Source organism: Hirundo rustica, chromosome 5 (assembly GCF_015227805.2).
Source record: "Hirundo rustica isolate bHirRus1 chromosome 5, bHirRus1.pri.v3, whole genome shotgun sequence".
In the NCBI taxonomy this organism is placed as follows: Eukaryota; Metazoa; Chordata; class Aves; order Passeriformes; family Hirundinidae; genus Hirundo; species Hirundo rustica.
Genome location: NC_053454.1, coordinates 7706940 through 7733622, shown reverse-complemented (window position 1 = coordinate 7733622; position 26683 = coordinate 7706940). Strand labels below are relative to the sequence as shown.

Below are 26683 nucleotides of genomic sequence, written 5' to 3'. Positions count from 1 at the left end.
GCTGAATGCCCTGGGCTTGAGGGGGTAGTCAGGGAATCATAGAATGGTGGGGGTTGGAAAGGACCTTACAGATCATCTAGTTCCAACACTTCTGCCATGGACAGGGATGACACCCACTAGATCAGGTTGTTCAGGGTTCCATCCAACCTGGCCTTGAAGATTTTCAGGGATGGAGAGTGCTAGAAAGAAGCAAGAAGCTGTCTGTTCAGCTTGCTGCTGTCATACCCAGCCCCGTGCTCTTCCTTAGGGTTTGCCACAGGCACAGGGCTGGGAAAGCTGATTGGTTTCAGTCCTGAATGTATGAGCTTTTGCAGGTGGAGGGACTGGGAGAGGAGAGGCCATTCCTGGCTGGCCCAGGTTGGGATCAGTAATTGGGAAAGGCCTGTCTGCTGTAGCAGGTGAAGTGTGGCACCTGGGAAATGTGCCTGAGTATGAGGAGGTGTTTTTCCTGAGCAATGTGCCAACAGTGCACCTCACAGCAAAGCCTGCAGACTCTGCCTTGCAGCACAGCAGGGAAAAGCAGAAGAAGCTTGTGGTGAATCTGTTAAGAGCTGGAAAACACCAGTCTCTTTGCATTCAGTTAGCAAATGGTCAAGAAAAATTCTCTGAGGAAAGCAATTTTCCCTTGCTTTCTTGTCTTTCACTCCCCTGACTGCCTTTGCCTGTGTTCTGGGAACTGAGAAGCCCACTGGATGTTTTTCAGGAATATAAATTACTCTTATCCTCAAGAAGTGACTTTTCACAACTATCTTTAGACTCGTACCTGCCAGAAACAAAGCCAGAGACATCTCACAGCATTGGGTAAAAGAATCCCTTTCACATCTTGACGGCAGTGTGGCTCCAGAAAATACTACTTCAATAATGCAGAAAAATTTGGTCTCCAGAGACTGACATATGCTAAAACAAGCTATATTATGTGCAAGTAATCACAGACACAACCCACAGGCATAAAGAGGGAAGGGAAACACCACTAAATATCTAAGCACAGATTTTGGGATTTCCCTTTCAGACAATGAAAAGATAGTGAGAATTTTCTGCCAGGCAACCCAGAGATTTTCTCTCTTTGAAACCCCTTGCAGGGTGCTACAAGAGGAAACACTTTACAGGAGCAAGGTATGATAGAGATATTTGACATGAAAAGGTCCATTGTAAAACTAACATCCCCAGTTTGGATGTGGTAAGGAACTTTTTGAAAGTCCTCACAAATGTACTTCTGCCTTCCAGCTCTCTTAAAAATATTGGTGTTGCACTGGAGGCAGACTGAGGCAAATTCAGAACCTAAAATCTCAGGAAAGAAATTTGGAAATAAACCTGGGTTTTGTAATGACACCTCTTTATTGAACTGTACTGGTAACAGTATGGACAATCTATACTGTAGCCAACATCCACGGTTGGCTGCTAGAGCACTGACACGAGCTGTTCTTGTAGCCTGAGACTGTTTGAGAAGATGACTATGCAAAGGAAGCACAGGACCAAGGGCAGAGTCCTGAGGCCCAAAGTCTTCAGGCACAGTTCCAGGTGCTGGCATGGAGCAGTTACCTGGGACAAATCAGGCTCTGCCATCTGCCACAGAGAGCTGCAGAGCTGAGCTGGAGGACAAGGGAGGAAGAGACCAGAATGACTTTCTTCTGCAGGCCCCAGGGAGCTCACAGAAGCTGCAGAAACCATTTGAAGCTTTTTTTCCCCAGGTGTTTGAAAAGCAGGCAAAGTACTTTTGAGGGTCACAGGAAAACCAGAAAAAAGCATTGGGAGAAGCCCCTCACAGTTACACTCCTCAGAAAGAGTTCATCAAGGGGATGATACATTCATTAGGGTCCATGCCCCCCAGAAAGAGGATGACTGCACCCACTTGTCTCAGACATTTCAGGGAAGCTGCAGATTTGGACTTGTGCTCTGTTGCAAAAATGTTCTTGCTGCTCTCACAGCCATTCTTTATAGGGGAAACTCAGTTTCTACAGACATAATGATCCTTCTTTTGCTGAAAGGTCAGAACAGTTCCCAAGCACAGTGAGCTCTGCCAGCAAGATGACTTGTCTGCAACCTGAGGTATGTCTGCATGCAGGTTTCTGTTATTAAAAAGAAAAACCAATGCTGTGATACGGTCAGACATTTCTGGAGCTGATCCATTCTGATATAAGCACAGAAGCCTTGCTCAGAGCAATGTTACATCTGGGTTTTGGATTGATATAATTTCTGTGCAAGAAGAGGCTCTGTATGAACCAAGGGCTGAGTGGCTGTGGCATTCCTGCATCAGGTGCAGAAGCTGCATCACTTGTGCTAAATTAGGTTGCTTCTGATTGCCAACATGGGCCAAAATGCCTCCTCTAGTATGCTTGGTCCTCTGTTAGGATAGAAGTGTAGGAGAGCTGTGCCCATATGTTTCCCTGCCATATGGGATTAGCTACACTGGTATAAAATAGCTTTATACCAGGCTAATGTCTTCCATTCTGCCTTTTAAAGTGATTAAAGCAATCAACTTCCATGCACAGGCAAAACTTTACTTTCTTTTCATGCTTGGAAGGTTTTATTCACAGCTATGAAGGCCAGATATTTTATCTCTTCTTTTTTCCTTTGTATAATGAAAGTCTGAGTGTCAGAACCTCAGCTGCTATAGAACTGTTCTGTGCATGTGAACCTGGGAAACAGAAACATTTCATGCTAAGGATCAGCTAGGAATTATATGAGAGGAATCTTTTCTGCATTAAAACTGGTTTGTCTTGTCCCCATAGTTCTCAGTTGCTGGCAGTTGACTGTGCATGGCATTTTTTTATTCATGAGCTAATACCAGAAACTGCCTCTGAGTGAGATCTAACATTGGGCACAGCCTCAGGACACAGCACAGTGTTCTTCCTCCCATTCCGATTTTCCCAGCGTAGCCATCATTCATGCATCCAGATTTGCAGCCAGAATGAAGACAGACACAAATCTGGTCAGAATAAATCCAGCTGAGAGCTAGACCTAGTGGAGGGAATGAGGCTGGCCAGCTGCAGATGTGAGGTTGTGGTATTTTTTTGTCACTAACAATTGTTAAGCTCATCAGTTTGGATCAATTCCTGCCCCTTCCCTTTTGATTTTTGAGAATCTGCAGTGTCCATATTGGCTGTCACATCTTTGCTCTGAAAACTCATCAGGCTGAAAGCATGAGGCAAGAAACAGTCTTTTTGACTGACTGGACTTCTACTATATTTCTTTTTTGGGACAAGAAAAATGAGTTTTCTTCTGCTGGCCTTTCAGAGAGCTGGGCTGCCTGAAACCAAAGGGACATCTTGGAAGAGAAAGGTTGGAAAGAGCACTGCTGGAGCTGCCAGCACAGGCAAGCGTGGCAGAGGGGACATGGTCCCATGTGGCATAAGGTGGAGTTAAAATCACTATATCACAGAATTCGAGAATCACAGAATGGGAAAAGTTGGAAGGGAGCACAGATGGATCATCTGGTCCAACCACCCTGCTCAGGCAAGGTCATCCCAGGGCACATGGCACAGGGTTGTGTCCAGATGGTTCTTGAATATTTCCAGTGAGGGAGACCCCATACCCTCTCTGCACAGCCTGTCCCAGTGCTCAGACCAATAAAGAAGTTCTTCCTCATATTCATGTGAATCAGTTTCTGCCCACTGCCTCTTGTGCTATTGCTCCTAGAAGGGCTCCACCCTCTTGGCATCCTCCCTTCAGATACTTACATATAAATGATGACAAGTAGGAGCAGCCAGCAGTGGAAAGGAAAAGCCAGAGGGAGCAGCAATGTCCAGCAGATTTGGCTAGGGAAGGAGGGACCCCTGAGTGGGTGGCTCTAGGAAAGGCCAGTGGGATGAATGAGACATTTCTGTCCCACAGCCAACCCTGGGATGGATGGGGAAGCCTGGAATGCCTCAGTTCTTTTGAGGCAACAAAGTCAATTCACTGCTCGTCCTCTCCAGTGAGGGGCTGCTGTGTTGGAGCCAAAACTTTGTCTGTGTGAATGAGCCTTAGGGCCAGGACTGGAGAACGTGCAGGCTGAAGGTAGCCCAGGTATTTTTGATCTGGTAACTTTCAAAGGCACCATCCCTGTTGATTAGCTCCTAATTTGGTGAGAGGTTACACGGTGAGCCCAGGATGCTGTGATGGGTGAATGTGTTCACAAGTTTGTGCCTTTTGAATGGTTATAGTTTCTTCCTAAAACAAAATAGAATTAACTGACAAATACAGAAGGTCAGCGATTTCAGACACTGTTAAAACTTGCTCTGTGTTTATGTGTAGGTAGAGTAAATGGAGATGTTTGTACTTGGGTCAGATTTGAAATGACCTACCAAGTCTAAACTGGCCAGTATAAATAGAAATTCTGACAGCTCCTTAAGGAAATTTAACCACACAATGATACCACAAGATCATAGAAGTCCATTCAGAAGGGGTGACTGCTGAAGACCTGTTGTAGTGCATTAACAAAGACCAAAAACTGGAAGAACACAACACTTACAAAATGTGCTCTCAGTCTCTCACAGAACTAGCCAGCAAAACTTTATAAAAGCTTGGTAATGTATAAGATGAAAAGAGACACAGAAGAAAGTTCAGACGATTGTGGACATGCTAAATATAGAGGGGGGGGAAAAAAGATATGTTCCTAGACCACATTAGGTAGCTAAGCAACTAACCTACAAAATGCCAAACTCAATTCCCCCCAAATTCCTCCAAGAACTGAAATGAACTCTCATACCTGATACAAATCCTGAGTCATTGAGCAAAATCTCTGATAAAAAGGAGATTGAAAGAGAAAATAGCTATTAGCAAATCTTGCATAAGGAACTCAAACCCATACCGTATAATGAATCAGGGAAGGAGGAAAATCCATTCAAGGATACAGAGATGAATTCTAAAACAAATTGTGTCGAAGCCCAGGTAAATAAACTTTCAATTCATATAGCCATGCTCCAGAGAAGACAGGAAAAGGACTATAAAAACCCTTTTGGAAAAGCAGATCATTACCTCAGGAGATTACTTAAAACAGTCTGTGTTGTTGTAGGAAGAGAGAAAAACAGTTACTAGAAATAATTGCAAGCTTTTCTTATTTCTTCAAACTCTGGAGTATCTTCTTCAAGTGGCAGGTCTTGGCACATTTTTAGCATATTTTTCCCTGCCAGAGCTCCTCTTCCTCAGAGCAAGCATTGGCTGCAGTTCACCGTTTCTTAGCATGTCCTGGAACAAGCAGGTTGTGCGTGAATCCAGCTGTTTGCCCCAAGAAGTGGGAAGAACAGGACACAAGAGCAAGGCTGACTTACCATTTTCAAGGCTAAAATTTGGCAGTCTCAGCTAGAGCACTGACAGCATCTCCAGTGCTGACTAAATGTGACACTGGCTGGAATTTTTTTTCTTAAAAGATGCTGCTCTAGGCAGGTTTAAGCTATTACTTGCCATGCCATTGCACAGCTCTGCAGGAGGTTTTTGCAGGCAAACCGAGCTCATTTAAGGAGTGCATTGCACTACAGAGCCAGAGGAAAATTCTTCCCTCAACTTGAAGCAAGTAAAGTATTACATTCCTTGAGACCAGCAAATGCTCTGTTACATTCAAAGAGGTACTTAAAATGTGTCATTTTACTCAAAAGTACAGACACAGTGAAGGTGAAATTTCTAAAGCAAAGCTCTGTAATCTCTCATGTATGTGATGACAACTTTGCTTTTACTTAACATTTTATGAAGAAGCCAAATTCCAGATGTATGAATACTTTGGCCAAACCACCGAAGCACAAAGGAGGTCAAAGATGCATCATTAACTGCATTAAATATTCTAGGCATAAGCCCCTGAATTTAATATTTCATGAACAGTTAGCAATCTATTTTATGAGGATCTGTAAAATACCTTAATTTCTATCCTGCTGCCAGTAGTGAATTCATTAGCAAACTGTTGTCAACTAACTTTGGTTAATGTAAATAAGGACATAGACATGCTGGAAGTCAGGAAAATAATAGGCTCAGATTTATAGCTACTGCCAGCTGATGTAGCTCTGATAGTTTACTTCCACTGTTGACATTCAGCTCACAGAATGAAAGCCACATTTAGACATCTACAGGTGTGCATCAAAGTCCCCATTTCAACCTATGGAGACATAATTTCCCTCTCAGCTGACAGATGGCTTGAATGGTGCTTTGAACTCCACTCACCAGTGGAGCAGAGTTCCACTAACGCACCCCTGGATGCCTAAATCAAGTTTTCTTCACAGACCCCACCTGAGGGTCTGATCCACAGTATTAGAAATACAAAAACAATCCTGGTGGGACAGATGTGTGCCTCCTGCCCTCTCATTGTCGTGGCCAGTGCCTCACTTTGAAAAGAAATGGGCATAACTTCTCCAAGTACAGGAAGGTGTTGTCCCTCTCTCTGGATTACAAATTTCCATCTCCCATCCTGTTCTATTGACAGATACTCCTGTCAATTACTTAAACAGCCTCTCTTGCCAACTGTCATAGTCTTCCAGGTTTAGCATTATTTTTAACTCTTCTTTGCAAAGTTTATTGAAGGCTGAGTGCCTGGAAAGATGGTTTTTCTAAAAATGACTCAGTGAGCAAGGTAAATCAGACCTTTTGCTGGAGCTACTAAAGTATTAAATAAAAACTCCCATGTGATTTAAAATCTCATGTTCAGTGATTACAATCAACTGCTGGACATGGCAGTACCAAAGTGCTGTCAGAATGACTCCTTGAGTTAACCTGAAGAGAGATATTTTCTTCTTCCACAGAAATGCAGCACTTACTAAAGGTTTATACTGCTCTGAGTTTAATTTTTCTCACTTTGCTTATTTATCTTCTTGCCCTCAACACCCTGTTAGATTCGTCCCTTTCTTTTACAGGTTATTCCCCTTCTAAGCGGTATTTGAAGATGGGCCTTTTCCTCTAAAGGAGTAGGGTTTGTGCCACCTTTTTTTTCTTTTGATAGCACAATGACAGCTTTGCTCTCAGGTTCCTGGTCTGTTCTCACTCCCTGCGTGCTCAGTGAGCAGGATTACTGCTACTTCTTATCACCATCAAAGCTGCATTTCTAGCTGTGGTGGGCATGGACTTGAATGAGCAACAGAGGGGACAGGCAAGCAGAGGTAGCTACCAGCAGGGCACCTGCTCTTTCAATTAAAGTCACCTTTCCTTCAGACTTCTTGGGTTGGCTAGAACAAAGAAGGAGAAGTGTGCAGTGAAGCTCTGTTTGTAATCTCAGAGTACAGTGTAGTTCTACAACAAAATATGTGAGGACAGATTTTTGGGAAAAAACAAAACAAAAACAAAACCAAAAACCAACCAAACAAAACACAACAACAAAAAAACAAACCAAACAACAAAAAAACCCCCATAAGATCCACACATTTTTCCATTTCTAAAATTTTTCCATTTCTAAAATTCTTCCACTTCTACCCTTATGGCTATAAACAGAAACAAGGTACAGGCCCCAGATAACTGCTGTATCCTCTGCTACTGCTGATGCACAAACCCATGTCATCTAAAGAAGTATCCAGATACCTGCTCAGACTGTACCGTTGCTGGAGAAGAAGATTCTTCAAAACTCGTCATGTGAAATATTTGCCAGATTGGTGACATTATTAAGATGAAATTATTTGCATTTTATCTAAGGTATGTGAATCTTCACGAGCTGGACCTGAGACAAAAATATTTTGATTCAAGCAGAAAACAATCCCAATATTAGGTGGCAGGGGTTGGTTTAGGAACACATTCATTCAAAGGGGAAAAATAGGAGGAACGACTTAACTAGTAGTACTAGTAAACAAGGAAGTCCCTAAATAAATCTTTTGAGGCATGAGGTTTTAGGCTGACAAAAGTTCAGCTGCAAACATAACATCTCATTTCCACTAAAGTATTCTGCATTTAAGACTTTTGGCTCATCCAAGGTCCACTGAAGCCAGCAAAAACACTTCCATTTTTTCCATGTGTTTTAGGTCAGGAACTTTCTGAGGAAGGTGTGTAACAAAACCAGCACATCAAAAGCAACAGGCACATTTCCGGCTTTGCAGAAAATCTAGCTAGGGAGGGAAAACAGGCAAGAAAGTAGATGATTTTTGTGGGGTTTTTTTGCAACAATATCTGATTGTGGAATAATTATTTTTTTTTCTCCACTTAGTAGTATTGGTCCCTTGTTCCCTTACCTTGCCATTGTGTGCAATAGCCATTTGTTGTCTCTTGTCTCACTGTGAGCTCCTTTGGAGCAAGGATTGTCTTTCTGTTCCGATTTTGTATGGCCCCTGGCCTAAGGGTTCCTGTCCAAGATGCTACTGCAACATAAAAAACCCCCAATCAATAAATAATGACAATGTCTTGTAAAGACAGCAAGCAAAAGTGACAGACTTTGCACAGGTTTTGGCTGGGTTGAACAGTCCCCATAGTCCTCTTCTGAGCCCTTCTGATCCACATAGTGCCAAAGGACACCATGACTTTGTCCCAGCCCTTGCTAAAATGTCGGTGGGAAGTGCTGAGCCTTTTTGTCTGCTCTTAATGACAAGGGTAGAGCCAAAGGCACTCAGCATGTTTCAAAAGATACTCAGTCCCTTGCAGGATGTGGCCCTGATGCATTGCAACTGTATCATAATCAAGGAGGATGAAATCTGCTACTAAGGCATGGGTATTAAATTGTCCCTGCAATTAGAAAAATGGGAAACACCACGCCATGAAGCAGTTCATTTTGGGAGGGCTTGTTCTGACAGCTTGCAGTTCTCCTAAATGCTTTACACAGATCTTGTGGACAGTGAAAACAACCATCCTTCTGGCATGATCTGGAGCTAATTCATCAAAAAGTAACAAGTTTTCCATTACTGGCTCCATGTCCTCTTTCTGCAGGCATTCTGCCATCCTAGTTAAGATACCCTGGCATCTTGTGCTGGAGCATCCAGCACATCTCTTCCCAAGAGCTGTCCGTAGGCTCCCACCCCTTGCTCTCCAGCTCACCGTTGCCCGGACAACATGTTACAGCATCAACATTCACATCCACAGACAAATGAGACTCTGCCACCGAGATCACCTTCTGTGGCTGTAACAGCAGAGGCCCCAAACTGCTAATTAAAAATAGATCAGAAGAGAGAGAAGCCAGCAGGCTTCGAGCCTCATCTGGAATGTATGAAGTGAAGACTTTGGATGACATCAGGAAGAGCTGACTAAGTGATCCGGTCCCCAGGATTCTCGCTAATACGACAACCACAGCCTAGAGATGAGACTGACTGTTAGGACTAATTAAGCTGACTCGCCGCAAAACGGCCACGAGATCAAAAAATTCTGCGTAAGGTCGATAACTGAAGCCCGGCAAGTCTTTGTGGAGGGGATGCCCTTGCAGAGGGCAATTGAGGGCCGCGTTGAAAGCGAAACGCCGCCGAAGAGAAAGAAGAAATGCCCTCAGGAGCGTGAGGGAAGGTGGAGAACCGCGCTGCGGGCTCGGCGGACGACGCTGGGCCCCGGGCGGGGGCCGCGGGCAGGGCCGGGCGCTGCCAGCAGGGGGCGGAGCGGCTCCCGGGCCGGCGGCGGGCGGGCAGAGCTGATCCACGGCCCGAGCGAACCCGGGATGGCGGCCGGGAGCGACAGGGACCCCGGGCCTGGAGGGAACCCCGGCGTGCAGGGACCCCCGGGCCTGGAGGGAACCCCGGCCGTGCAGGGACCCCCGGGCCTGGAGGGAACCCCGGCCGTGCAGGGACCCCCGGGCCTGGAGGGAACCCCGGCCGTGCAGGGACCCCCGGGCCTGGAGGGAACCCCGGCCGTGCAGGGACCCCCGGGCCTGGAGGGAACCCCGGCCGTGCAGGGACCCCCGGGCCTGGAGGGAACCCCGGCCGTGCAGGGACCCCCGGGCCTGGAGGGAACCCCGGCCGTGCAGGGACCCCCGGGCCTGGAGGGAACCCCGGCCGTGCAGGGACCCCCGGGCCTGGAGGGAACCCCGGCCGTGCAGGGACCCCCGGGCCTGGAGGGAACCCCGGCCGTGCAGGGACCCCCGGGCCTGGAGGGAACCCCGGCCGTGCAGGGACCCCCGGGCCTGGAGGGAACCCCGGCCGTGCAGGGACCCCCGGGCCTGGAGGGAACCCCGGCCGTGCAGGGACCCCCGGGCCTGGAGGGAACCCCGGCCGTGCAGGGACCCCCGGGCCTGGAGGGAACCCCGGCCGTGCAGGGACCCCCGGGCCTGGAGGGAACCCCGGCCGTGCAGGGACCCCCGGGCCTGGAGGGAACCCCGGCTTTGCAGGAACTCCCGGCCGTGAAGGGACCCCCGGGCCTGCAGGGACCCCCGGCCGTGAAGGGACCCCCGGCCGTGAAGGGACCCCCGGGCCCTTAACCCCTACCTATGGCCACGGAAAGTACTTCCCAGCCCAGGTTTTCTGCAGCCTCATTTAAATATCCAAACACGGAATGAAGGCAGATGTTTCTATTCACGTTTGATTTTCTCTCTCTCTCTCTCTCTCTCTCTCTCTCTCTCTCTCTCTCTCTCTCTATTTTTTTTTTTTTTTTTTTTTTTTTTTTTTTTTTTTTTAAGGAATAAAAATCAGGGGGTCAGGTCCATTTTTGATTCTCACTCATCTCACTTTCAGGCCCTCAATACTGCATCCCAGCAGTGCCCAAGGGCATTGATTTGGAAACAAGACTTTCCCTGCTTTACTGTTAGCTGTGGAAATCATTGTGGTTATGAAACACTTTTCAGTTTAAGCAACACTGTCCTTTTAGAGGCAGGCAGCAGTGCCAAAACACTGAAAATGGTTTCCTTTAGCAAAGGTGGCAATGAAGGGAGAGAAGCGACAAGCAAGGATCACAAGCTGACTGCATTAAGTAAAAAGTGTGTCAAAAGAGAAGGTAGTTTGAAATGGATATTGATGCATAAACTACAAGGTGTCCTTGAATCTCAGAGCTGCCAGAGGCAGTGGAAAGACCAAAACCCCACTCAGAAAATGTTTGGATTTAATTGTCTTCATATTACAGAGACTCCATGATACTTTCTCAGGGATGAGAAGGGAATGGGAACCCTCAGATCTAGGGAAGAGGGATGCTCAGAAGAGAAACCACTGTTCTTGCTGTTGCTCCATGTGCAAAGCATTTCTTTGATAACTATAGGTACAGCACTCAGAGCTCCAGCAACAGGGGAAAAAAAAAAAAACAAACAAACAAAAAAAAACCCCACCAACAAAAAACCAGACCTCTCAGTGACTTTGTGGATTTAAACTCTGAGGTCTTTGTGCTTTTATTTTCTAACTGCAAAAAGAGACAAACAATGCAATTTGCCTGCTGGAAGCACAAAAATGTTGACAGATAACACAGGGGCAGGGGCCATACCTGCAAAGGAAGTCCACAAAATAGATTTATCACCGGGGGGTTGATTTATCTGTCATCAGTCAGATAAGTAAAAGTGTTCTCAGTCAGACAAAATCCATCTTGTTCAGCAGGTGAGTGCTAACAGACAGGCAGCTCTTTAGTTTTCCTGGATGGCACCAAAGTCTCATGTTTTCCTTATTGGAAAGACTGAATTTCACTCTAGAAGCTGCTTGTCATCTGTGACCAGTTGTGTCCACCACAGCACTCTCAGCAGTGAAAATGACAAATACCCTGCCACAAAGACAGAAATCCACTCAAACCCAAATATCTCTTTCTTCCTGTGATCAGAGCAGCTGTATTTCTCAGGCCAGTGGCAGTTGGATCAGGTCTTACCACCAAGTTTCTACTGCTTCTGCAAAAGAGCCAAAGAATATTTTGGATGGAGTTGTCAGCAATAACCCTGGAAACAATCTCTCATATTTACAAGTCAGGAACAAACTTTCTATGTAAAAACCATGTGGGGTCAAAGGATGCCAACCTCTGCCATATGAGGGGGACAGCAGGTTTTGTCCAGTATAAAATAGTGGAAATACTTTTTTCTCCCACACCACAGCTTCACTTGCTTGCTGCACCTCACTCCTTCCTATGTCTCAGCAAGCTGTAATGTAAAAATCAAACCAACCCTGCTTAAATTTTGCACTGAAAAGCATCTGAGTACCTTTGTGAGGGGAAAGGCCTTAAGCATCATCTAGGAAGTTCAGCATCATTAATTGTCTCTATTTACCCCATATGCACAGAGCAGGAAAGAAAGGAAAACCACCTCAGCTACATCCCACCCATGAGAATGGAGAGTCTCAGTGGATGCAGGGATCTAAAGAGGAGTGTGAGTACATGCAACTGGCAGCACACGCAAGTTGTTTAAGGAAATAAAAAAGCGGGATGTGCTAAAAGCCAACCATTGTCTCCTCCTGGAGAGCTGCCCACTCTGCAGGCACTTACTGCTTCTGTCAGCTTTTAGGCTGAATTTAATATTTACACAGTTCTGGAGATGACCCTATCTGGATTTGTGTGACAAACAGCATGAATATAAAATCATCCTCCTCCAGAGGCACCTGGTTGGAACTCTATTTCCCTTGCCAAAACATCATCTTCTGCCAATTCTAAAGGAACTTGGCCCATCAATGCAGCCCAACATTCTTTGGAGCATCATCAGAGATTTTGAGACCTACATTAGCTGAATATCCGGCAAGCTTCCAGTCCCCCTAAATATTTTCTGAGCACTGAGCTCCCTGAGGGAAGAGATTTAAGAAGAAATTGGCATGCAGTAAAACTACTTGTATTTGTTCTGCCACTGTCAGAGAAATGGCTGTGAGCTTCTTTTGGAAAGCTGCAGGTTTCCACTATCATTTTGACATTTGTGCTGCTTTATTTGTAGCTGACAGAGTCCAAAATGATGAAAAATCAATTCACCTGGTCCCCAACTGGGTGCTGAAGAGAGTTAGCATCTCTGTACACTGCTATTTTATCTTTGCCTCATGGCAGTCTGTGCCCTTGGGAACTGAAATCCCTGCCCAATCCCTCCCTCCTTTTCTGCAGTGTATTCTGTAGTGCACAGCTCATCCCCACTGCCATGAAAATGAGCTCTTCTGGCATGACCCTTTTTGGTATAATAGGCTGGAAATTTGCAGAAGATTCTTTAGCTGAACTTACAACACCGGTAAAACTGCCTGGTTCTGCAGCAGGTATCCAGATGGGGTCATGGAGACGGTGGTGAAAGTCCTGTGGAGGGGAAAGATGGCCAGAAGGGCAAGTGCCTCCAGGGTAAGCAGCCCCAGACCCAGGAGAGGTAAGAGATTGGTTGGTTCCATTTTCCTGCCCTCTCTTTTGATCCATGTCCACCGCAACTTCTCCCAAGGAAGATGAAGCACTGCTGGAGATGCTGTGGTTCAGTGTCCTGCATGTGGCATCTCCAGAAAGGCAGAAACTGCAGGTTCTCTTATGTTGGATCTGCACTTACAGAATTTTCCTACATTTATTGGAGCAGCTGAAGCTCAGTAACACCACAGTGCAAACCCTGTGCAAACAGCCCGACCCAGCTTTGTCCCTGCATCAGCCAATTCCCCTCTCACAGATACTCAGTTTTGGCACTGCTGTCGTAGGACATAAATCCATAGGCCTCACCCCAATTGCCCCAGTCTCTCTCTGTGGGGAAGATTTTAGCCCAGTGGTTACAGGCAGCCCCACAGAAGTGCAGGTGCACTTTAGAAAAAAAAGTGGATTTAGATGCTGGCATCATTGGGAATTCTTGACACACATTGAACAGGCAAACAGAAGTAAAACAAATAGAGACTGAATACCTGTGAGGCTGTCTTGAAAACAATTCCTATGACTCAACATGACACCCTATCAGGCCATGTTTGCTCTGAGGTTACCAGCACAAAGCCAAAAACTGACATGTTACTGTGGCTGGATGGTAAAACACAGAAAAGCTAAAAAAAAAAAAAAAAAAAAAAAAAAAAATCAGATTTTTTTCATTTCCACCCAAATTTTCTTACATCTGTAGAGGGATTCCTGCTGAGGCAGATGCGAGTATCTTCTGCTGCACAGATGTAACACAAAGAAGAATTAGATTTTCCAAGGCTGTGCTAAAGTGCTTCCCAAGTGCCATAGTTAACAGTCCTTACAGGCTTGTACCTCACTATAAAATGTGCAGTATCTTATCTTAGCATAGGCTTTTCCAAAGCATTTAGGATTGATTCTCTAATACCCAAAGAATAAAGATTGACCCTCCTCTTCAAGAGGGTCAATGCAAAACATGTTCTGGTGCTATTTAAGTGACCATTGTTGAGATTTAATGTTGGGCAAATTCTTACAGATATTCCTCCATCTCCCACCCCTCTTCCTGTACAGGGCATGACTGGAGAGAGCATATTCTAGTTTCTCGTTGTGGGTTTTAGGTTTAACACTGAATTACAAGAAGGTAAAACTGCCAACAGCCCACACCTCTGTTCATTAACTGGTAACAGAAACAAAGAAAGAGAAATATGAGCAAACCTTTTTCATGAAGTGCTTGTGTAACTTGTTTTGCAAAACTGTTTTGTATGTTTCCATGCATGTTCAAGATTTACACTGCCACAGTTTGGCTGTGTTAATCTTTAACGAGCCTACACAGCACACGGGTTGATCAGACAGGCAGTTCTTGGAGGGAAGAAGACAGAAAATACAGCCATAAGGAAGGAAAAATGTGTAGGAGTTCAGTTTACAAACCAGTGAAACCAACCCATGGGCTATAAATCCGGATGAAGTTAATGTGTCTTACTGCAAGAAGACCCCATGCATTGAAAAAAATGAAGTCTGACTGAATTAATGAGACTGATTCAAACATAATGGAAAAGCTATTTGGTGCTGGTGTGACAGCAGAGCATCGCCAGGAGCAGTCTTTGTTAGATTTGTTTTATTACAGACATGCTGGATTGATTCTTGGCACCACTGAGCCAGGGATGTTCACACTAGGAAGCTGAACCCAAATCATCTTACATTTCTGGAGCTGTCTAAAGCTGGATACTTGGAGCCACCTCTGAAGCAAAGCAGCTGGTTTTTGATTTTGCTTTGAATTATAGAAAGAAGAGAGAGTGTCTGTGTTGCACTGAGCCCCGTGCATGGGTGTACTAGCATGGCATTCATGGCATCAGGAGAAAGTGATACCGAATATTGTGTGGGCATGGCAGCTCAGAAGAGGCCTGGTGATCACAGCTCCCTGTGGCATTCTGGTTGAGATTTTATGCTTTCAAGGAGGATAGCGTGAAAATACATGTAACACTCAGGCTGATCAGAGATTGTGTGTTATTGTAGGAAGGATACTGCCCTACCATCAGAAGACTGTCAAGATTCAGTGACTGCCAAATTCTGGCACTGTGTCATGCCCTCTGGACACTATTTTATTATATCTCTATAAAGAGATGTGAAGAGACAGAAAAGTAAGATCTGCCCTACCTTCAAAAGAGAGCTTGTAATTCAAGCAACATATAGCAAGTCCTCAGTATCAAATAGAATTTGTGAGTTGTACAGATGGATTTCCCGGACACTACCAGGCTGGTTTGTTTGTGTACCACAGCTGTTAATAATGATGTGCAGTTGCTGCTGAACAGCACACACAGTGTAGGATGAGTTCCAGCATGGTGGGGCAGGAGATTGCAAAGCCAACGTGCTGGGTCTGCTGCCCTGACTTGGAAAGTGTGTACAGAATTAGGAGAATGTGGGGTAAATGAAATTAGATTTTTATTCCTTCATCACCAAACCTGACCTCCAGGGACTCCTAATCTTTGCACAGTAGCAGCAGGCTTTGCCTCTAGAGGGACTGCTGCCTGCCTCTGCTCTTGGACTCTATCTGAGCGGGTCACAGAGACTCCTAACACCCAGGAGCTTGCTCTAGGCTTGCTTAGCCATATCTCTGCTGCCACATGTGTATCCAGTGCTCTTTTAGACACCAGAGTGAATGGACACATCTCCAGGAGCTCAGACAAGATGTTGCTACAAGAGCTGTAATAGCAGAAGCTGCAGGACTTCAAGCGCTCTAGAAAACCCAGACCTTTCCTGATCCAAACTTGTTTTGATAACCTGAGCATCTTTGGTTGCATCATCATTCAAGGTTATATATTTCAAGCTAATATCTGGTTTTCATTCAAAAAAGGAGTGCTAATGACCCTGAACTCAGACTCTAAAACACTGTGATCTGGGATGTTTTCAGACGTCTTGTACAATTACAAGTGAGAATTATTTTCAGGCTCCCCTGAACACAAAGGCTTGGCAGACATAAGGAAGTGGGCTTTGCTTCTAGGTCATCATATATGAAATAGCAGGGTGAAGTTTATTGAAACAAATACAGATACAGCATTTTGGTGCCGCTGATTTTTTCCTAAATGTCCTCTTTTATTTTACACTATTATTAGCTACTGCCTCTGCCAATTTTATCTTACTGCGATTCTTTGTCCTTAAGGCAGATAAATTTTCATCCTATTGAAGACCTGGAGAAAGGGGGAAAGGTTTATATGTCCTTTGTTCCTTTTATTTTCTTTCTTAGTTTTACAGAATTTCTCCATATCAAACATACAATGGTATTTTGTCTGTCTTTGTGATTGAAATTACATAACATTAAGAACTGTATATTCACTTAAGTTTTAATTTTCAAATAAGCAGTCCATTCAAGTGACAGTTTAGATGTAACTTTGTCCTTACTGTATATCTGATGTCCCAGTCCCCAAAGAATGTTGAATTAATAGGCTTTGTTCCTTGTTGGCATTCCTTATCTAATGGAAGCCAGAAGAAAAAAAAAAAAAAAAAAAAAAAAGTGTAAAGATGTTTATTATTTGATATTCTAAGCTTTCTGAAGCTCTGAGTTTTTAAAATTCCCAGTGAATTCAATGGAAATTGCAAATTTAACAAACGAGGTCATTAATGACTAGGGATGAGTTTATGGCTATTAAATATATTTGCTTTTGGCTGACGATAAAATTAATGGGGCTTTGGATGTATTAATAAAGAGATGAAAACCTTACTTGAAAAGATGATTTCTAATGCTTTGACATTCCATTTCTATCTTATTCCTAAAATGTCTTTGGCTCATGAGCACTACAGACAAGTAAATATGGTATAATTGCATTTACATTCCAGATTAATTTTAAAGGTCTACGAGGATGAACTTGATGATGAAGACAGAAAGTTGGGGCTGTGATCACTTTTCAGTTCTCCTGTCAACCACTTTTGATGAAATCTCCTCACATATGTACCAGCACTTCCCCCACTGTCCGTGTTTTGGGAGGAAAATCAGCAGGTGGCTCAGAGGGCTGTGTAATGGGGATGACAAGGGCCACGCTAGTACTTAGGTACATATTGAAACCCAGCAGCTGATCACCTCAATTCACCCCCATGATATTACTTTGTCCAAATGACACATGAGGGTGCAGGGGGTCACATTTTCTGCTTCTCAGGGGATCACTGCTGCCCTTCCTTGTCCTGGCTGTCCCTGACACGTGTGGGTCACTCATTCTGGTGACAGTGCAGGGAAGCGACAGCCCTGCTAACCCTTGTGGCGTGCTGTCTGCAGTGGGGAGCTGCATGGATGGACACAACTCACTGCAGGTTTCCCAGCTCCTCTGAACCACTGCACTTCTCCTGAGGGCTGAGGTGCTGGTCCGAGGAGCCGTGCAGAGAGTGGTAATGAATCAGTTTGGATGATAATGAACCGTGGAGTGTGTCTGACACTGCAAGGTAGAGAGCAGTTAAAACCCCGAGGTAGTACAATTTTACTTGTCTCCCTAAACATCAGCACATCTGACATGAGCAAGGAGCAAAGCCATGGAACAAGAAAATGCCATCCTAATATCCCTTTTTCAGGGTAAAACTGCCCTTTATCTCACCCAAACAAAAGCGTGTGTAGTGTCTTTCACAGTCCCCAAATGAGCATAATAGCTGCTGGCAGTGTATCTACTTTCATCATTATCAAGGGCCTTGTGATTACGTGTGTTATTGGTTCCTGTTGAGATTGGTACAGTGAAAACCATTTGTGGAAAATTAAAATGAATAAAAGATTAAAAATCTAGTATCACGTTTCACTGTTGTCTTCTAAGTGAAATTAAACTACCTATGTAGGGAACAAAGCCAAGAGCCCTTGTAAGCAGGAACCTCTATTTGCATGGAGTGTTTACGTCTAACAAATGTGCTTTATCCTTGATAATTTACCCTGTTTGGGTCCAGGAGAGCTCAGACATTATTTAAGCATGGAGTAAGGAACAAACCCTTCCACTGTGCTGTATTGAGGTGTGTTCACAGGTACAAGTCTGCCTGCAGAGTATACTCACCCTTTGGCAGGCTTTGGCAAAGGCTAAAAAAGTGCCACCTGAACTAGAAAAAAAAAAAAAAATCATAGGAGTGTCATTAGATGGGGATTAGTTGTCTGGATCAGCTTTTCTGCTTTGGCCTTAACTAGTGTGAGCTGGTATGGAGATAAGTGAGATGAAGGACCAGCCTTGATCAGAGCAGCTCCAACCTGCATCATGGAGCTTGGAAAAGGCTCATGTCCTCAGAAGATGCAATGCCACTGAAATTCGTGTCAGTGCTAAAATTCCACAAGGGAGCACTGAAATCGAGAAGGTTTTTACATTTGCTTCTTGTTCATGAAAAATCAGAAAATGGTTTATGGGATGACAGGAAATTTAAAGAGGGTCTTTCCAGAAGGAAAATAGAGGAGGCCACAAAGTAAGAGAGACATTATTTTTATTTCTTTTAATTTTGACATCACTCGTCTTATGGAGGATGATGCCAGTTACGTGTTCCTTTTCCTTGAACCCTTGCATTACTGGTTCTAGTAGTATTAGAAGGTTCTCCTGTGCTAAGCACACACCTAAGTGTGTTTTTGAGCAGCCCTTTCTCACAGTGCCCACAGTTTTACCTCTCCATTTTCTCTGGCCTCTCTGGCTTGGCTCTTTGGGTTACTCAGGACAGCAGAGCCTGATCAGAGAAGGCAAGGTGGCTGAGAGGGCACCTGATAAGACTGGAGTGGTGCTGACTGGCTAGGAAAAGCATCCAGAAGATGCATTTGGGTGATTTTTAGCTCCGCCTTTTGTTGATGGAGTTTGCTGTCTGAGGGCACAGTTTCACAATCCTGGCAGTGCCAGCAGGAAGTCTGCAGCCCTGCTCTGAGCACAGTGAATTTCCATACCACCACAAGCCTATCTAGTCTCTGTCTAACCTCTCCAGAAGGAGTTTAGCTGCTGGCTTGTTCTGTAATCTGTGTAAACTTTGGTTATGCATCACAAGGTGTGCAGTGGTCATCACACCTTCTTCTGCTCTGTAGCTTCTATTCCTCTCTCCGCATCCTGGTACTGGGGAGAATTTGTTTTATCTGCCTTGTTGGGAAGTTGTCAGCCTTGGTATGGTGGTGACTGACATCTCAGTTTATTTAGGCACGTTTAAATAAAAGACATCATGATCATAACTGTAAAAAATACAAGGCCAGCTATGTGAGAGGGGCCATTTCCTAGTAAATCCAGCCTTCATTTGTGCTTATAGTTCAAAGATTTCTTCAGGAAAGTCTCAAGGCAGAAGTTATCAGTAGATAAAAGAAGGCTTATCTGCAGATTTAATTGCAGACAACGAAGTATGGGTGAAGTGAGTATTTTGCTACACAAAACTGAATTAATATCTAGGAGAGATACCTCCAGCAGGACATGGCAAAACAGTACGAAGAATTGTGAAACTTTTGCTTTATCAGAACATTGGTCAACAGTGGCCACAAAGGAAGAAAAAGTAAGGAACAGAAAAAAACAAGGCACAGCCAAGTCAGGTGACAGAGAGATGACTCTACAGAACTACAGATCAAAAGAAGGCAGCATAAATATGTAACATTAACGTTCACTTTCTAGAGCAGGCAGGATGGTGCAGGGCTCTGCTAGTAGCTGTGAGAGCTGTTGGTAGTCCTTGTACTCTGTTCTGCTGAGTTTGAGCACTTCTCCTGGCATTTAGACAGAAGAAACTGGTCTATACTGGGTTTTGCAGCCGAGTGATTTTTACTATTATTACTGAAAAACAGAACTTTTGTCTACCAGCTGAAATGTGGTGCCCTCCTCCTACAGATCGCTGCAAATTGATAGGGCAGCTATTAACCCAAATTGCTTCCGAGGGAAACCAGGCGGGCATTAGAAAAAAGGAATCTGAGTTTCAGTGAACTGATCAGGAAGTGGGGCACATGGGGATTCCAGGTGTTGCCAAAACTGCTCTAGAGGCTGAGTTGGCTTCTGATGAGTCCAGAAGATGCATCTGTGAGGCCTGCATAAGTGAAGAACACCACATTGTGTTCCCCAGTGAACTATAATGGTGTTTTTCATGTAGAGAGAAAATTCCTCTTTCCTGACAATCGCTGGAGAAGAACGGGTAGTTTTTGGCCTTTTTCTCTCTGTTGCTTTTATGCAAGAACTAGCTTCAACTCTAATTTTTCCTTGAATAGATTTTGTGAGGCTGCAGGCTGACCCAAAAGCCCTCAGCAAGCAGAAGAAAAATGCTAGTGCCAACAGCTCAGCAATAGCCTGCGGCAGCTCAGCAGTGCACTGAGCAGCCAGAGTATCAGAAGGGCAGTTTGGGAGCCCATGGCTGCTCATCTCCACTGCCTAATTGGCAGAAAACTCTGTAATTGCTACAAGTCAACAACACCAAGAGGTCAACCCAGAAATTAAACAGGGGGGCAAATTAAATGGACTGTACATAGCAGGTACATGCTTCTAGGAGAGCCCAGAGGCTGTGCATCTCACAGCAAGTGAGCTGCAAAGCAAGACCCTAACAAGACGTGCACAGAACCTCCAGCAGGAAAGGGACTGACCACAGTGAAAATGCTGATGAGCAGGGAGTTTGCAGGTGTTGAACTCACGGCACAGAAAGCAAGCCTTACATAGTTGGGTTAAGAAGTGAGATGCCTTTGCCTTCTTGTGTAAAGAATTTATGGACACACCTATCCCATGAGACCAGGCATACCTCCTACCTGCTTAAAGAGAAATGTACCTCTCCAACTCTGCTGTGTTTCCATGTGCAAGGGCCAGGTTTTTTAACTAACCTCAGATAAACTTTGAGAAATGGCACTCAGTGAAATGCACAGGAGACATCCAGGGTTTATTCCTTTTGGTTCATGTAACCCATCTAAATGGTCTTCTGCCCACTCTCACACGTCCCCTCTGCTGCATCATCTTGTCTCCCACTTCTCTGCAGACTTACAGAAGAGCAACCAAAACATGAGGGCAGAGTGATTTCAAAGAAGCTGTGCCAGCCTGCCCTATAAATAATGCATACAGATATTTTGTAGTGGTGAATATTGTTTCTGAATCATCAACTGTGTTATCTTTCCCATTCCTGTCTTCTGCTGCAGCCTTCCTGTAACCCTCCTAGAATTAATGTAAACAGCAGATTTGAAGTGTGGTTTTTACTATGGATTCAGCAACCATTCGAATGGATCTTTCTACTCACTGGCTTCACAGATGAGCAGAACTCCTTGTCCAGGGAACAGGAAGATGTGGAGCTGGTGCTCAGAGATGGCAGTAGAGAAAAGGCCTTGAATTATAACAGCACTGCAGTGCTCCGTGAGAAAGGACATTAAATACAGTCCATGAGAAAGGACATTAAATGCAGTTTTTGTAAAGCAAACAGGACTGTATCCAAGACAAACCTGATTTTGACCATCCATTTTACCACTTCAGGTGGAAAAACTCCAAAGATTTCAGATACTTGTGAGCCAGAAGTAGAAGTTCAAAGACCAAATCAGACATTTTCCTGTAAGCCAAAATCTACTTACAACTGATGGCTGACTTCAACATAGCACACTGTATCAGTACAGTGGTACTGTGAGCAATAGGCTGAGATACATGTTTGTGCAGCTTTCTTCCTTAAAACAAATGCAAAAGTTTAAGATTTGCAAATTGAAGAGCTATTGACCCAATAATCTGTTTGTTTTTCTTGAAGAGACACAGATCCTGCTGAAAGTGTCATTCCAGCCAGGGGGGAAAAAAAGTGATCACTTCAGGAGTTCAGATGTGGGGCTGAATATTTTACTTCCACGTCTGAAAGGTTGCCAGAGTGAAAGAAATAAACGTCATAAGGTCTGAAGTGTGCCTCAGTATATTTATTATTATACCAAGCGTGCTAATGACTCTGAAGCAGGGACTAAGTGCATGACACAGCCCCCCATGTCTTCTGTGGGAAATCAAACAGATCCTAAAAGCAAAGGAGATAATACCATCAAGAACAACGCCCTGCAAGCCTCCACCAGCTGAATGATATTTATATAAAGATGCTTGCAGATCCAAAAGCTCAAAGACATACTTACTGTCATTCCCTCCTTTCTGTCAGTTTGGTCTTGCTGGCTCTCTGAGGCTGAGCACTGAGGTCAAACAATGCACTTGGCTTCCTAAACATCCACAGAGGTCATGGCTGGCCAAAGAGATCCACTTTTTTTCTCTTTCTACCCCTTACTCTTCTTTGAGAGGCTGAACCTGATTGTTGACCACACTTGCCTCAGAGGAATTGACACACCAAGATCTGAACTGAGCCCTGCAGTTGTGCTTTGAGTGTCTGTAAGGCCTCATATTTTTGGATGCCAGTGTCATAAAATTAGTTCAATTCTCAGACAGCAATAGAAGGAGTAAGTCTTAAAAGATGTGCATTTTCTGCAATGGTAATAAGTAGTGGGGAAGGACTGTAACAACCCAACCTATTAGCATATAAAATGCTATCCTTCCCCACCATCAATGGGGACAGCTTCCTCTTCTAAAACTATAGAAGCTGGTCCCTTCTTTTTCTCAAGATGTTGCAAAGCTCAGGGACAGAGATGCACAGGATTGCTGAGCTCTTCCTTTTCCTTTCTTCAGCTTTTGTACAGTCAATGTTGGCCATTCAGGGGGCAGGATGGGGAGCCCCAGAATGGCACTGACTGGCTGCTGTACCCTGGTAGAAGCCTGACAGAATTTGGAATATCCCCTTGCCTCCTTGTCCTCCCAGTGCTGGGAGCACTGGCAGAGTGGGGACAACACACCAGTGATCTCTGTATCCTTTCTTTTCTGCCTCCATGCCCCTGGGTTTTAATATGTGCCAGGCTGCCCCTCTTGTGTGTGTATCTCAGTGTAGCTGAAGCCTCTAAGATAGCACCATTCATACACAATGTGGTTCATGAGTCATGCCCATTTAATGTCTTGAAGGACAGGACTCCACCTGTCCCGCTGCTGCTGCTCTGTTCCCCAGCAACAGCATAGCTTCTCAGGAATTTCAATCAATTCCACTGCCTCCTGGTATTTTGTTCCCTGAAGACTGAGTTCTCCCCATCTATTCCAGGAGCAGGTGGGCACCAGGGTTACTTGGATACAATTGCTTGCAGCACATTCCTCCACTGGCATTTCTATTCCCCCTCAACCACAACGGATCATTAATGATCTGTACCTTGGATCATTAACTATTATTTATGCAGAAACTCAGTAGAAGATTGTCAACTTGAAAAATCACGTTCCTCAATGAAAACATAAGTTGTTGCTAAAGCTGAAAACATTGACCAAATTTTGTTTTTCAGCTTCTTGATGCCCTTGCCAGGAAGCTGAGCAAACCTATGCCATTTTCTTTCTGCACTTCCATTTGTATTTTCCAGTTCAGTCCTTACCACCACCGTTAGACTCTTCTTGGGCAGAAACAACAAAACCCAATAAAACCTAATTATTAGAACACTATTTAAGATAAGCTTCCCTTTCTAATGACATCAACCTTCCTTATCACATATAGCTGTGCTTTCCTCAGGCATTTTCTGGCAGTGATTCTTTCGGCACAAAAGAATAAAGCTCCAAAGCACTGTGATTGAAAGCGTGCCAACCTTTATTGACAAGGAAGTGCCAAGGCTTTGGAGAACTGTGAAACAGAAGCCTAGGGAGAAAAAGATACATTATGTATAAGAAGATATTCTAGAAAATACCCAAAGGGAAAAATGAGCCAGCCTTGAACAACTGTGACAGACTTCCAGCCTCAGCACTTACATTTCTGTTGAAATCTGGTGATGAGAGCTGATCGAGAAGCTGAAATCAGTGAAGGACAAAGATTCACAGGTTCCACACAGTGATGAGCCTCTGTATAAAGTTAGATGACTCAGAAAAGGAAAGACAGGTAAAAGATTTGGTTGCCTATTTTCCATTAAAAATTTGTAAGAATGGGGTTTTCAAACTCCAAGAGAGGCAAATTCAAACTTAAAATCTAGTAAAAACTCAGGGGGCAATGTGAAATTGCACAAAGCTAACAAATGCATGGGAACAAAATAATCATCAGCAAGTGTTTCTGCCTGGTTGTCTACACAAACGTGGCAGCCAAAGAGCCAGTGGCTCAGGAAGGACTCAGAGGTCCAAATGCACTCAAGACATTGACAAAACAAATCACTCTAAAACAAAAATAAACCATACTGTGACTGACAACCAGATTTATACATGGACAGCCTCAATCCCTGCTCACACAGTTCAAATTCTTGACTGATCTTGCATGTGCTTGATTGTGTGGCAGTCACAGGTATCTATGCTTTGTCTCGAAGCTCCTAATATCTGGTTCCACTAAGGAGCTTATTCCTTTACAGTTATCTTAAAAGTGTGGTAAAAGAATTGATTCATAGTGCAGGTTAATGCATTCCAGAAGACCACTCCTAGCATCCCAATGCGGAGCCTAAAATGGCAATAGCCTACTCTTGCTTTCCCGGCAATAAAGAAATTGTTTATATTTTAGCTGAGCTGTGCAAATGCAACATTTTAACTTACAATGATACAAAGAGCGCTTGCTTTCCAAGAAAATGTATCAGCCTAGCAACAGCTGCCTAGACCCTTTTTGTCTCATCCGCAGTATTTTCATTCCCTAGAAGAAGACCCTTTTAAAGACACCCTAAGGAATGCTCTCTCCGTCTATGAAATCTGCAGGCTGAGGAAGCTGTTGGTTTGTTCAACCCCTCTCCACAACTTTCCCAGCCTCAGTTTTCAGCACTTCATGCCAGGTTTGACAGGAGTCATCCTGAAGCCTCGCCCCTTCCCACTTCCTCAGAGATTCCTGATGGACAGACCTGGGCTGCTGAGTGTAGCAGCACCAGCTTATATCTTCATTTATCAAAATTCATGTTTGAATGTTTCACCTGCAAAATTCTTCATGTTAAACCTCCAACTTGCTTTTCTAAATATATTTTTTGAAATATTTGTCCTCAAGAAATGGGCTGGAGCCCTTCTGCTTCTGTCAACCTTTCCCAGCCAGACTGTCACTTCTTCAACAGGGCCTATTGTAAAGTCCCAAACAATTGTTCTGCAAATGCTGCTTCCAAAAATAGCATTTGGGTAGTTTGCACACTACATTTCCATCTGGAGGAGATCTTTTCTCAGCGGTTCCAAACACATAGATACATAATGGAAAATACTGTCATGGCTTGAATAATGGCTCCATCGAACAGAGAGCAAAACTCACTAAGCAATGAATCCCAAGGCATGCTGAGCCCTCAAGTCCAATTTTCCAAAGCTGTTAAGCATGGATGTATGTTGTTTTAAGCAAGCTGCTGTTGTACCACCTTGCAAGATTTATTTTTTGTACTTTGGTGGCGCATACAGATTCCTATGATGTGCAGAGTTGAAACAGTTGTTACAGAAAGAACCTCTAGAGCATTAGATCTGGAGCATTGTATCTTGGTTCACTGCTCCAGCCAGGTCATCCACTCAGTCTCTCTCCCTCTGCTCATCTGTATGTATCCTTGCACATCTCTCCTGCCCTGCTTTCCAAGGAAAACTTCACAAAACACCTCAATATTGATTTGATTCTGAGATCACACCTAGGGCCCTTGAGCTCCACAGTCACTTCCTCAGGAAGTGTTTGAGAAGCCATCTGTGTGTGAGAGCCCAGTATCTGATTTGCTTAATGAGGCACATCAAACTCACCCAAATCTACATCAAAATGTAATGAATGGCATGATGAAGAAGCAATCTTTGATTCACCAGAGTAAATTAATCAGTAGCTGAACTCTGAGGAAGTTGGTGGAGTTCTTTGGCTACAGGCTGCTGGGGTCTTTGCAGTAGGGCTCTTCATGTTTTATCTACTGAAACAATGAAAGGCAACTCATTAAAAACCTCAGCTCTCTGGAGTTATCAGATTTTCAGAATTAATAAAATTTCTGCACTATTTCCCACTGTAATTTCCAGCTAGCATGACTTGAAGCATGAAAACTGGCACAAAATTAAGAGGACCGATTTGGATGTATTAATTTCATCTTATGTTTTTTGTGTAAATCCCATGAATTTGTCTTCTGGACTGCTGAATTTGTCAGCACAAATAACTTGGAAGATTCTGTTACTGACCTTGAGGCTTTCACACCGTGGTTCCCATGTAATTTCATCCAGTGGTGGTATTGAGGTAATGCAGTAGCAAACTGCATTTTAGATCTGCTCCTTCCTTGCAAGCAAACACTACACCAGGATTATGCTGGGATCATCCCAAATCCTGCAGAATGGCTGTCTCAAGGTGAAAGGATGGCTGTGAGCAATGAATGCCAGACAGCACAAGGCTGGGATTTTATTAAAGGCTGCTGGGAGCCAGCTCAAGGCAGGGGAGCACCCTTCCTAAGGGGCCAAGCCCAAATGCCTCAGGCAAAGCTAAATTTGGGTCTCCATTCCCACAGAATATGAACCTTTTTGCCCATTAACACTTGGCTCACAGACTCAGCAGAAAGGCAGAGGTGTTTCTGTCCCTTTCTCGTTAGGAGGGATGGGCCCAAGGGCAGTTCTAGAGCCCAGGCACAGCCTGCTGAACACCCCAGGGGAGTGACAAGTCCAGGGAAATGGCTCACCCTCCCAATCTCCACGTGCCAGAACACTTTGCCAGGAGGACTGTTCCCCACAGAGCCAGTGACCCAGGCAGA

The 26683-nt window shown here is 44.4% G+C and overlaps 1 long non-coding RNA gene across 1 annotated transcript; it reads right to left on the bottom strand.

The window, feature by feature from the left end:
• Positions 1-4821: 4821 nt before the first annotated feature.
• LOC120753009 (uncharacterized) lies at positions 4822-10304 on the bottom strand. The gene is made up of 4 exons (XR_005700925.2): positions 10281-10304; positions 8115-8240; positions 7474-7609; positions 4822-7124 (listed from the first exon to the last, which is right to left on the bottom strand). It is a non-coding gene; the product is annotated as an uncharacterized LOC120753009 (long non-coding RNA).
• Between the last annotated feature and the right edge of the window lie 16379 nt (positions 10305-26683).